Raw genomic sequence first — 10866 nt, 5'->3', positions numbered from 1 at the left:
TTGCTTTGTGGGGATATATGGCTGCGGGAGCAGCCATTGGTCTACGCAGTCGCGGGTGTGGTCTGAATCTGCCTATGGGAATAATGGTGGAACTGCGCAATATTGCTCAGAGGTAAAGACCTACTTAATTCAGCGGGGCTTGCTCCCAAGTAAGTGGTGCCGCTGGCTAATTAAATTGCCGAATACCTTAAAAAATAAAACCCGCCCGAGAATTTGTATAATCCAAACCATGATTTTGGGAGGTTGAAACAAAAACGGTACATCTGGATTTGAAACTAGGAGGGATATTAATTGGTTATAATCGTATTGTCTTTATTAGGGACTAGCGCCTTTTGAGATTTCGGGGTTTACATGGCAATTGTAAATCGAAAGATCCCAAAAGAAATAAATAAACTACTGTATACAGTTAACTGGATATTGATTAGTACTTTCTAAAATAGTAAAATATAATTTGAGGTGTTGCACAGTGGTATATGGATTTTAAAAAATAATTGTAATTGACCTAGAATATGAGCAGATAATGTCATTTTAATAAACTTTCATGCCCACTCAAAAATGCCTTTAAACCAAGAGCTAAATCCTTAACATCTTAATTCTCTTTGAATAATCGACACTGGTGGAAATGAGCCAAGATGGTTCTGTTCATAAACTTCCTGCAATATATGTAATGACATGTCTTCCTCCAACACTGTGTTCTCAAAATATTGTCTGTGGAAATGAGGGCAAGCGGCCTTTAAAGGTATGCTAGGATCCCAACCTGAACTGAAGAATGCACATCTATGGTATTCCTTCATTCTAAGTGTGTGGAGACAGGAAAGGTAAGGTATTCTGTATATATGCCGAGAAGTACTCACTATATTTATTTCTGTGGCTATACATGGACAAGTCTGAAGGCTAAGGCTATGGCGCCAAAGCCAATACTATCTGCAAGAGATTATTTCCCGCTACACCACTGCAGTGATAGTCCTTTCAATACTGTTTGATAGTTATTATATTAGCTTTATGATTGCTGAGCCTAATATATAAACCACAGGCACATGACTTAGAAACTTTTCTTTATTAAATCTGAGTGGTTTCTCCACAAATCTAAAAGCCTAACAGTCTGGTTAAGGGTTTATGGAGAGCATCAGGATACCTACAGACATATTTAAAAACTGGCGTCATAGCACAAATTTCCCATTGGGGTGTGTCTGCTTTCTTTTTATGTTGGGATGCTATGGACAGACGTAAAGGTAAAGGGACCCCTGACCAGTCCAGTCGTGGCTGACTCTGGGGTTGTGGTGCTCATCTCGCTTTACTGGCCGAGGGAGCCGGCGTACAGCTTCCAGGTCATGTGGCCAGCATAACTAAGCCGCTTCTGGCGAACCAGAGCAGCGCACGGAAACACCATTTACCTTCCCGCCGGAGCGGTACCTGTTTATCTACTTGCACTTTGATGTTACTCTTCACTTGCTTTTTTTGTTTTTTGTAAAGCCAATCTTTTTTTAAAAAGCTGAAAAATTTAAAAGGGGAATAAGTGGCCTCACGATGTTGTAAGCAGCTAGCCAACACAGCACAGCCAGGTTCAGCTACAAACAGGATGGTTTTTCCTTAAGGAAAAGGTGAACAAAAACTGATGAATACTCATCCACAGCGGACTCACAACTCAAGTTACAGGTATCTGGATGCACACTTAGGCTGCAATCCTAAATGCACTTGCTGCAGAGTAAGTCCCATTGAACATTCTGGGACTTACTTCCAAGTAAGCATCAATAGGGATGTCAGTAGATGACCCAATCCCACCTGCTTTTTATCCTTTTTGTGATAATTTCCGAAGTAAAATTCAAAGACTGTGGTAGGATTTCCCTATATAATACACTGGGAGAACAGAAAAACCTAAGGATGAGATGTACGACAATACTTTTCTTCAAATATTTTCAATATGTACCTGTTTGTATTGATTTTCTGTACATGTTTGTATTGCTTTCAAAGCACCAAGGTTGATGTGTGCTGTGGCTCACCAAGAAGAAGAGTGTACAACCTGCAGAAAAATTGACAAACTGTCAGATTCCTGTTGGGGAGGAGGAAGGGGCAGCCTTGCCAGCATTTGTCATCTTTTAAGAATAAAAACTACATATGTGCTGCTATGGTAAGAGTGATATAGCAGGTGAGTGCTCAACATTATACTCCCCCTGAAAGAAAGCGAATCTTTAATACGCACGTGTAGTTAAGGCAATTAGCTCATGTAAACACATCATCATGTATGTCATGATTTTGTACATCTTTTAAAAATCTAAAAGCCTAAAATTATGCTAAATTGTGTTTCTGCTGTTTAAACATGCTTTTTATACATATCAAGTATGTTTAAAGTAATATTCCTCCAAATGTCTGGAAAAAAGTATGCAACAAAATTTTGCATACAGAAGAGGAACCACAGGAAAATAATCAGTCCATTGATATCTATATTTTTTTAAGTATCATGACAAACTTATTATTTTATGGTGTATAATCTGTTATTTTCAAACATCGAAACTGCTGCTCAGCACCACTGAAGTCAGTGGGAAATTTGCCAGCAACATCAATGTATAGCAGCTTCTATATAAACCAAGCAACCAGATATTTTAGGGTGTTATATGTGCCAAATATACCCAGAATTAATTATTTGGCCTCGCAGGTGAACTATGCAGACATTTTTATTCTGAATGGAACAGATCTGACCAAAGATCAAAGTTAAAATGGAAACTGTTTTACCACCAGTTATGATTGTTGTGAATTCCTCATCTCTAATATGGAGCTATTTGCTTGTTTGTAAATGCCTAGAATAATTTTTCTTTAAACATTATATAAACTTCATATATAATCATCTTTGGAAGAGAAGTCTGAGAATCTGTACTAATTACAGTGGTGTTTTTTCTTATACAGACAGTTGTCCTTGGGGAGGGGAGTTCGACCACCTAATACATCTCACAAAGGCCGACAAACAATCTTCAGATCTCAGTAACTCCCCATCATAACTGAGCTGCACTAGATTTGAACTGACAACTTTGAAGAAGGATTCTCCATATCCAATTACCCAGGTCCCTGATGAGCTCAATGTTTATCTGAAAGCTCTGCCTTCTGAAGTGTGATGAGAGGATTCTTCCCTCCCATCTTCAGCTGGGTTGCAACTTGCCTGCACTCCCTTCTATCAAATAAAACTTTTATTCCATTACTCCTCATCTCATTTCTGGCCTTTTTGTTCTCACAGGAGACCATTGCCTGCTTAATTTCTCCCTCCATCTAAATTAGTGTTTGGCCATGTAATTGAATATATTTAATTGTAGAAGGAATTTTGGCTATTTGCTGATTATATTAAAAGGACTGAGAGCTATATTCAGCTCATCAAGCTAGGCTGAGCTAGAATTGAACCCTGGGGACCCCCTGATGGCTGTCAACAACACAGAAAAAGGCCTTCAAGGTTCTGCTTCCTGCCCTGTTACGAAAGAGGAAGGCAGCTGACATTAGGCTGGACTGGCAGGGAAACAAGTCTCAACAGGGGCTGGCTTTCCTCCCTCAAGGGCTGGCAGCAGGAATGGAGGGAAAAGGCCAGTCACATGTCCATAGAAGAATGGAATAAAACTCCCTGTTACTAAGCTATTGAGGCTCTCTTCCCTTCTTCCTCACAAGTCTCCTGCCTTCACCTAGAGCCAATGTAGTGCCCTCCAGGTGTTCTCTGATTTTAGCCCCATCACCCTGAACCATTAGGCTGTGCTGTCTAAGGCTGATGGGAGTTGGAGTTCATAGGGCTACAACAGGCATAGGTAAACTTGGCCCTCCAGATGTTTTGGGACTACAACTCCCATCATCCCTAGCTAACAGGACCAGGACCCCTTTCAGCACCCTTAACACTTCCCAGGATCCTTTGGGGAAAGCCATGACTGTTTAAAGAGGTACAGTACTATTTTCTTTATATGGTGCGGATGTGGCCCTAGAGTCTCACAGTAATGAGAGAAGACAGGCTTTTTGATTGTAAAATAATTATAATTTTTAAAAATTAAACACTGACGGGTAAACTTTCATAGCACGTGACAAAGAAAACAGGAAAGGCCAGGGGTGAAATTCAACACTGAGCTCTTCTAAGTGTTCAATTTGCCCAAGCATTTCAGCTTGCCAAACAGAACAATACCCCTTTGTCCCATGTTCTGCTTTGCGAGTTTTACTGATGCCCTATAAGCTATTTTTGGGGGGTGCAGGTGGGGTGCAAGGGAGGAAAGGGAAGGCCCGGCTGAGCAAGTGGGTGTTCTCATGCAAAGCTTCTATTTACAGGACTGCTGAGGTGAATTCCACCCATGGTGTCTTTTTATTTCTTTTTAGAAAAGTGGCACTATTTTATTACCCACTCAGACTTTTTTTTTAAAAAAATACAACATCATTTATGCACATAGGATCTTTGTCAAATGAGAAAGGGAGAAGAGGAATATCTAAAAAGAAACTAGACAAATGATGGAACTAGTTCCTTGAACTTGGGAGAGTAGGAGTGGGGAAAGAGTACCCAAATCTAATAAACAAATTTAAGTGTCCTTTGAATCTCCTCACCTTTAATCCCTTCTTCAAAACCATTTGGCTGAGCTAATGATATCTACCCCCCAGGGTCTTCCCTTCTGAGTGCATTTCAAAAATTTGTTATAAGGTTAAATACAGTTGTAGAGTGCAATAATAACTATGATGGAGAAAGAAACTAAGAAGTGCTGGCAAGGGAGAAAAATTGTTTTCACGTGAGACTGGAAATGAGATAGAGAGTTGATGAGGCGGAGAAGTGGCCACCACAGATGATAAGAATGTCAGCTGTGGTGAGACTGTGTGAAGGAGACTCTGTAGCAAATGAACTCTTGGAGTAAACAGAAGTGAAGTCTATGGTAGTGGAGAATATAGAATTAAGCCCTGTAATAAATCTGAGAACCTTGCAGCTGGCTTAGAGGAAGCTGACATCCAGCCTTTCATTTTCCTCTTGTGCAATGTAAGGGCTAGGCAAAAGATAATTTTCCTATAAATTAATACATATAAAATGACCTATATTCATCAACAGTCCCATTTATGACTTGACTTCTTTCAGTGCATATGAATGTGTGTGAATAAAAAGACTTGTCAGGGGAAACCATTCCTATCATAGATAAAATTATGTAAGCCGGGTTGTGTGTATTCCATGCTTGCAAACTTCAAATTCTGCTGAAAGGTAATCCAAATTCTGCACTAACAGCATGATCTGCATCCTCTCTATACAATAAGCAAATTCACCCATTTTTCTCATTTTGTGCAGCTTATATTCCCCATAAAAGTGACAAAGTGCAAAAATCTGGCACTTTTCCCTGAAATATTTCATGCTGCTGCCACAACCCCTCCATTCCTGCCATGTCTCCATCTTCAGTATCAACACATACTCAAGTGAGCCTACGCACCCAAATGCCCCATAGCAAATGAAATTATGCTATTTCATGACAGGTGACATGCTGATATTTTCAAACATTCATAATTAAACCATATGACATCAGCCAGCCATGGAAAGTGACACCAGTGCTACCCTGTGCCTACATACAGGCGAGAAATGTACAAATGTTTCAACTGGGATTCCAATATATGTATGTGTGCCATGGGCATCTACTTACCAATTGGCTGCTCATTGTGTCTCCCAAGTGTGCTGTACTGTGTATTTGCAATCTCTGATTTAGCATCAATGTTGTAACAACACATCTCCATGTATTTATCAGGAACACATGTGGTAGTGTGGAATGGTGGAAGAGGAGCATGGCAATTGAACATTTTTACTTGAAATGCTGAATTTTACTTTTTTACTTTAATGTATTAACATGGTTTTAAATTTTCAGCAAATGTACCTGTAATTTTGTTTTGCTACTTATTAATGACATGCAAGACAATAATCACAATACTGTATGAGCAACCTGCAGATGAATCACAATTGCCTAAGAACCAACCAGGGGTGCCAACTTCAATAAAATATTGGACGGGGCTAGGGTAGCCCCGCCCTGCATTATTGATCACAAGCACACCATTTGAATGGCAGTGCCCATCCACTTTGAGGGGCCCAGATGCCTCAAATATTTTATTGGGGAGAGGGCGGAGGGACCTCAGCCCCTAGGAGTTGGCTCCTATGCTAAGCACAAATACTGTGAAGCTATGAAGAAAGATGTCTGCACTGTAAACACATAGCAGCAACATAGTTACTGAACCAAATACTGCAAAAAGACACTATATATCCTCATTGGTTTTCAAATAATTAAAGACCACTGTCTACCCATTATTTCCACTCTCAATTTCCAATTTATTTCCATCGTGATTTCTTCTCAGGACTGTCAGCCTTGTTACTATTAGAATTGCTGGCTGTCAGGTTTTTAAACGCTCAGTCCCTGATTATTTTAAATGGACTATTCCTTAGAGACAATAATTTTAAAAAGACAGTAATCATTGTTATCATGTTTAGAAATAATATTCTCCACATCAAAGCACCAGGTAGGACCTGAGAACATCCAATGACCCTTTCAATTGTATGAATCTGTTCTCTGTTAAGGAGTTGTTGTCACTCCCTGGAAAAGTGGAGATGACAGGAAGAGTCACTGGATAGCAACTGAACAGGGGTTGGTTAGAATGACATTTTTATTACTGCAGTTTTATCCTGTTCTTCCTCTAAGGAGATTCAGACAGCATGCAGGGTCAGCACCTCACCACCAAGGCAGGTCACCAGGTCAGCTACAAGGCCAAGTGGGACTTTGAATTAACTACTGCACCACACTGACTCTTATTGTAAACACTTGGTTCTTTAGTGTATCAGCAGAAAAATAAGGATATCTCGATTCTTCCCAATGACAAGGGGACAAGCAGCGGTCCAGCAAACCTGCTACCATTTTTCTTTTCACATTTAAGTGCTCAACAGAGAATATTAAGGGAGCTTATGACCGATGTAATGAAGTACTATAGATACTTGGGGTTCTAGCACTTGCAGATTTAGGTTCAAAACAACCTCCCCCCCATGCTTTCAATCATTACCTGCATTTCTTAACAAAGATTTCAGTGGGTTGCAGAAGGCTGCAGAAAACAGACCCATTTCAAAGGAACAGCCACTTAGGGGCTAATCAGATATGACTTCCTGAATCTGGAAAAAGAGGGATAAAGTCTTGCTAGTGAAGCGACTAAAATTGAAAAATATGGGGCCCATAGGGCAAATTGACCCACCTCAAAATACACAAATGCATTTCAAGGTGAGGTCCCTCACCCCTAAAAATGGCCTCCTACTCATATTTTAAATGAAGAATATTATACATTTATGTACCTATTTGCTGCCTATTGTAGTTTCCAGTCCACCGTCCAGGCATTCGGAAAGGCAGCTGCCAGCTGCTGTGTTGGCACATGTTTGTTGATAGCTGAAATTGACTTGGATGTTATAGAACAATATCCTGACTCCTGAGTCCTTTTGACTGCAGCAATCAATCTACTCGCAAATTTCCAAGTCAGAAGAACTCACATACACCCCAAGGGCAGGGCATGCATCATGCAAATGTGACCTTTAAAAATGCAAATCATGAGTCCAGACTGTTGAAGGGGAAAATTCTCTCATAAACAACAAGCCAATCAACCAATTTGCAGGTTGGGGGTGGGGGTGGGGGGCATGGCTGGCTGCCAAAGAGTCCCTGGACCAAAAGAGAGAGCAGATAGCAAGGTTCAAGGAAATCTGGGATAGACATAAATGCAGTATTCATGAATGCAGCTGGAGTGGAAGTGAGCAGAGGCTGGAGAAAAGGACAGTGAGTGAAGGGGTGTCATTTTCTCACCCACTTGGACCCCCCAGGAAGCTCACCAAGTCTGCTGTACCTGTGTGAAGACGTCAGATGACTGATGAATAGGACACAGCTGTGAGAAGCCTGAGGTTGTTTCATGCACCTGCGGGCCTGCTCATAAAAAGCAAGCCTAAAGTAAAAGACTAGGGTGATATCAGCTGTTTTGTAGAATCATTATTCCTTGTTAAATTTTGTGGGAGAGTTGGAACTGATATTGATTTATATGCATTAGTAATGATGTACTAATGCAACATTCCTCCCCATGTAACTGTTCATTTTTGTAAAAATTTCTTGTTGTCTAATGTGACCTTAGTTTTCCATGCACCACTTAGAGATAATTTAATATATTAAGTAGTCTAAAACGGTCTAAGTAAAGAAACAAATCATATTCTGCTAAGGTGGGTGCAGATTGGTTACTTGGCTAGGAACCAGTGTTTAGTATGTAGGATCTGGAAAAGGAAATGGGAAGTGAGGGTCTAGGGAAGGATGAGGTGTTTCCTGACTTCTTATACATTTATAATTTATTTGCTACACTTATATCCCTCCCTTTTTATGATGCAACTTGGGGCAGCCAGCACAGAGTTCCCAGGCGACCTCCTACCCAGGCACTGACCAGACCCAGAACTGCTGCTTCATATGACTTTAAGACCATATGTTATCTTCCAGACCAGACTATTCGTGGTGGAGGGTGAGGATCTGGAACTAAAAACAAATCTTTTGTCTGCAAAGCCGGTTGAAGAGGTGAGAGAACTGTACCTTAAAGGCCCTTGTGGTGGTCAATCTTGGGATGGGGTATAGAGTGTGTGAAGCAACCTTCTTCCCACACAGACTATTTTGTCCTCTTAAGGGCTTGGGGGTTGAATAGGAATGGAGCTAGAAAACATTGCAAGGAAGAGGAGGGTGCAGTGCACAAGCTGAGTTACTATCTGAATCAAGTGAGGAGAGGAAGAAGACCTACTAGACCCGCCATTTTCACAAATAAATCTGGACAGTGGTGCACTTAGGTAATTTCAGACCCCCTCCAAGTGTCCCTATTTTCCAGGGATGTCTCTGATTTAGAGAATCCGTCCCAGTTTCCATTTTGTACCTGAAATGTCCCTCTTTCCCCCAGGATATCAATTTTTTCATTGGAGAAATGTTGGAGGCTATGGAGTTATCTGACCCCCGAGCTGTCTAAGGCAATCCTATATAGACAAGGTTTTTTAAAATGTTAAATGTTTTATTGTGTTTTTATATATGTTGGAAGCTGCCCAGAGTGGCTGGGGCAACCCAGTAAGATGTGAGGGGTATAAATTGTAAGATTATCATTATGGAATGGGACGTCCCTATTTTCATCGAAGAAATGTTGGAGGGTATGTAATTTTACCCTCTGGATTTAGTAGTCTCACAGGGAAGCAGGTGGGCTCTTCAGGTGGCAATGGGATTATAGCTACATGGGATATACAGTCGTGTGTAAATAAATAAACAAACCAGCATGTATTATATTCAAACTGCACTACACCCACCACTGGGTGGTGGCCCTAAGCCCTATATTCCTGCCCTAACTGCACCACACAATTCAGAGAGGAAACCCATCTCTGCTTGTAGAAGCAGTAGCTGCATTTTATGGAAAGACTCTTACCGCAGTGAGGCTCTGCATCCTTGTGCATGTCAAAGGCAGTCTTTCCTCACAGTGCATCTCTCTTAGCTTGCAAAGCAACAAGCTTCCGTTAGGGTGATATATTATTAGTATCGTTTCATTTTCAGGGTCACAGGCACTTTGGCTGTTGCGCAAATAAAGCAGGTCTGTTTTCTTTTGGTGATCATGTAACGGGGCCGATCCAATCACAGAGGTCTCTCTTCGGGTCTTTCCACCCACCACTTGCTTTCTTCCTTCTCTGGGAACGAAATTGAATCCGAAAACCACATTAATACACTCCTAGCTCATACAGTCCCTTTAGATTTCCTGCTACTTGTAATGGAACACATTGTCAGATTTTGTTTACATGCAGATATTTTTGGAGAGAGAGAAACTCATTCCAACCTGATTGTTTCATGTATCATTCTTCCCCACCAAACTTAATTAGATTTCATTTAAACAATTAAAGTAAATGAGAAAAGCATTCATTGTAAATAAGATTGCCCCATAAACAATTTATAGTCAAACAGCTTCATATCCCTAAGGCCAGTAAAAATAATACCTGCAGCAAGCAATGCACAAACAGGAAGGGGGAAATAGCTTAGGAATCCAAGGATAGAAGAAAATTGCTCAACTGTGTTTTTTTAAAAGGGTTTCTAACCCTCATGCAAATTCATCAGAACTTGCTAAGGTGTCTGGTGACCAGGATATTGGACTTTTATCTCCTTGCATATCTTATGACCTCTCCACAAACTCAAGCGCTTTCCCATTTGCCACCATATATGCCCATACTCACGCTACTCCTCTCATATTATAATTTTTTATATACCGGTAAGTTTTTGACATATAAAATAACTCATTCTCTCATTTTTATTTTTCTTCCATAAAAAAGCAAACAAAATAAATGAACAACATCAAAGTATATATATTAAAAATGTGGAGTCAACATTCCAGATTCACCCTTGTGAAAAACAGTAAGGTAAAAAGATAAGTTCTTCCATGAATTCAGTGTTGGATGAGTCAAGCAAAAACTGCATTGCCCAAGCATTCTAATAGGTGCATTTTGCAGTTTTAGCAGCTTACTGATATCTTTACCCTTTTCTTCTGTATAGCAGATAACTAGTCTGAAGCCTGTGCTGTTTCCGAAAGAAAAGGGAAAAAATTCTGAGTTGGTGGGTGATGGCTTGTCTTCTAAAGGCTGCATATAATTAATAACTCAGAAATATAATTCATATTTATTTATTTTTCCATCAGAAAGAGGCAAGCAAATTAAACAAACCTAGAAGAAAAATGAAAACTGAGTAGACGTACACAGACATTTTGCTATAAGGGTCCTTGACTACCTTTAACTCTGCCAACAAAGCGGAATTCAAGGTTTTGTGCAAACAGTGTATCCTGCTTATCTTGCACACCCTGTCATAAAAAGGCACAGGCAAGCTGCTC

At 40.3% G+C, this 10866-nt stretch overlaps 1 long non-coding RNA gene across 1 annotated transcript; it reads left to right on the top strand.

The window, feature by feature from the left end:
- The first annotated feature begins 10 nt into the window (after window positions 1-10).
- On the top strand, window positions 11-4366 carry LOC309377777. The gene is made up of 3 exons (XR_014171640.1): window positions 11-149; window positions 1972-2146; window positions 2902-4366. It is a non-coding gene; the product is annotated as an uncharacterized lncRNA (long non-coding RNA).
- Window positions 4367-10866: the final 6500 nt, after the last annotated feature.

This window comes from Podarcis melisellensis (genome assembly GCF_964234715.1).
Source record: "Podarcis melisellensis genome assembly, chromosome: 1".
In the NCBI taxonomy this organism is placed as follows: domain Eukaryota; kingdom Metazoa; phylum Chordata; class Lepidosauria; order Squamata; family Lacertidae; genus Podarcis; species Podarcis melisellensis.
This window is presented reverse-complemented; position numbering and strand designations above follow the sequence as displayed.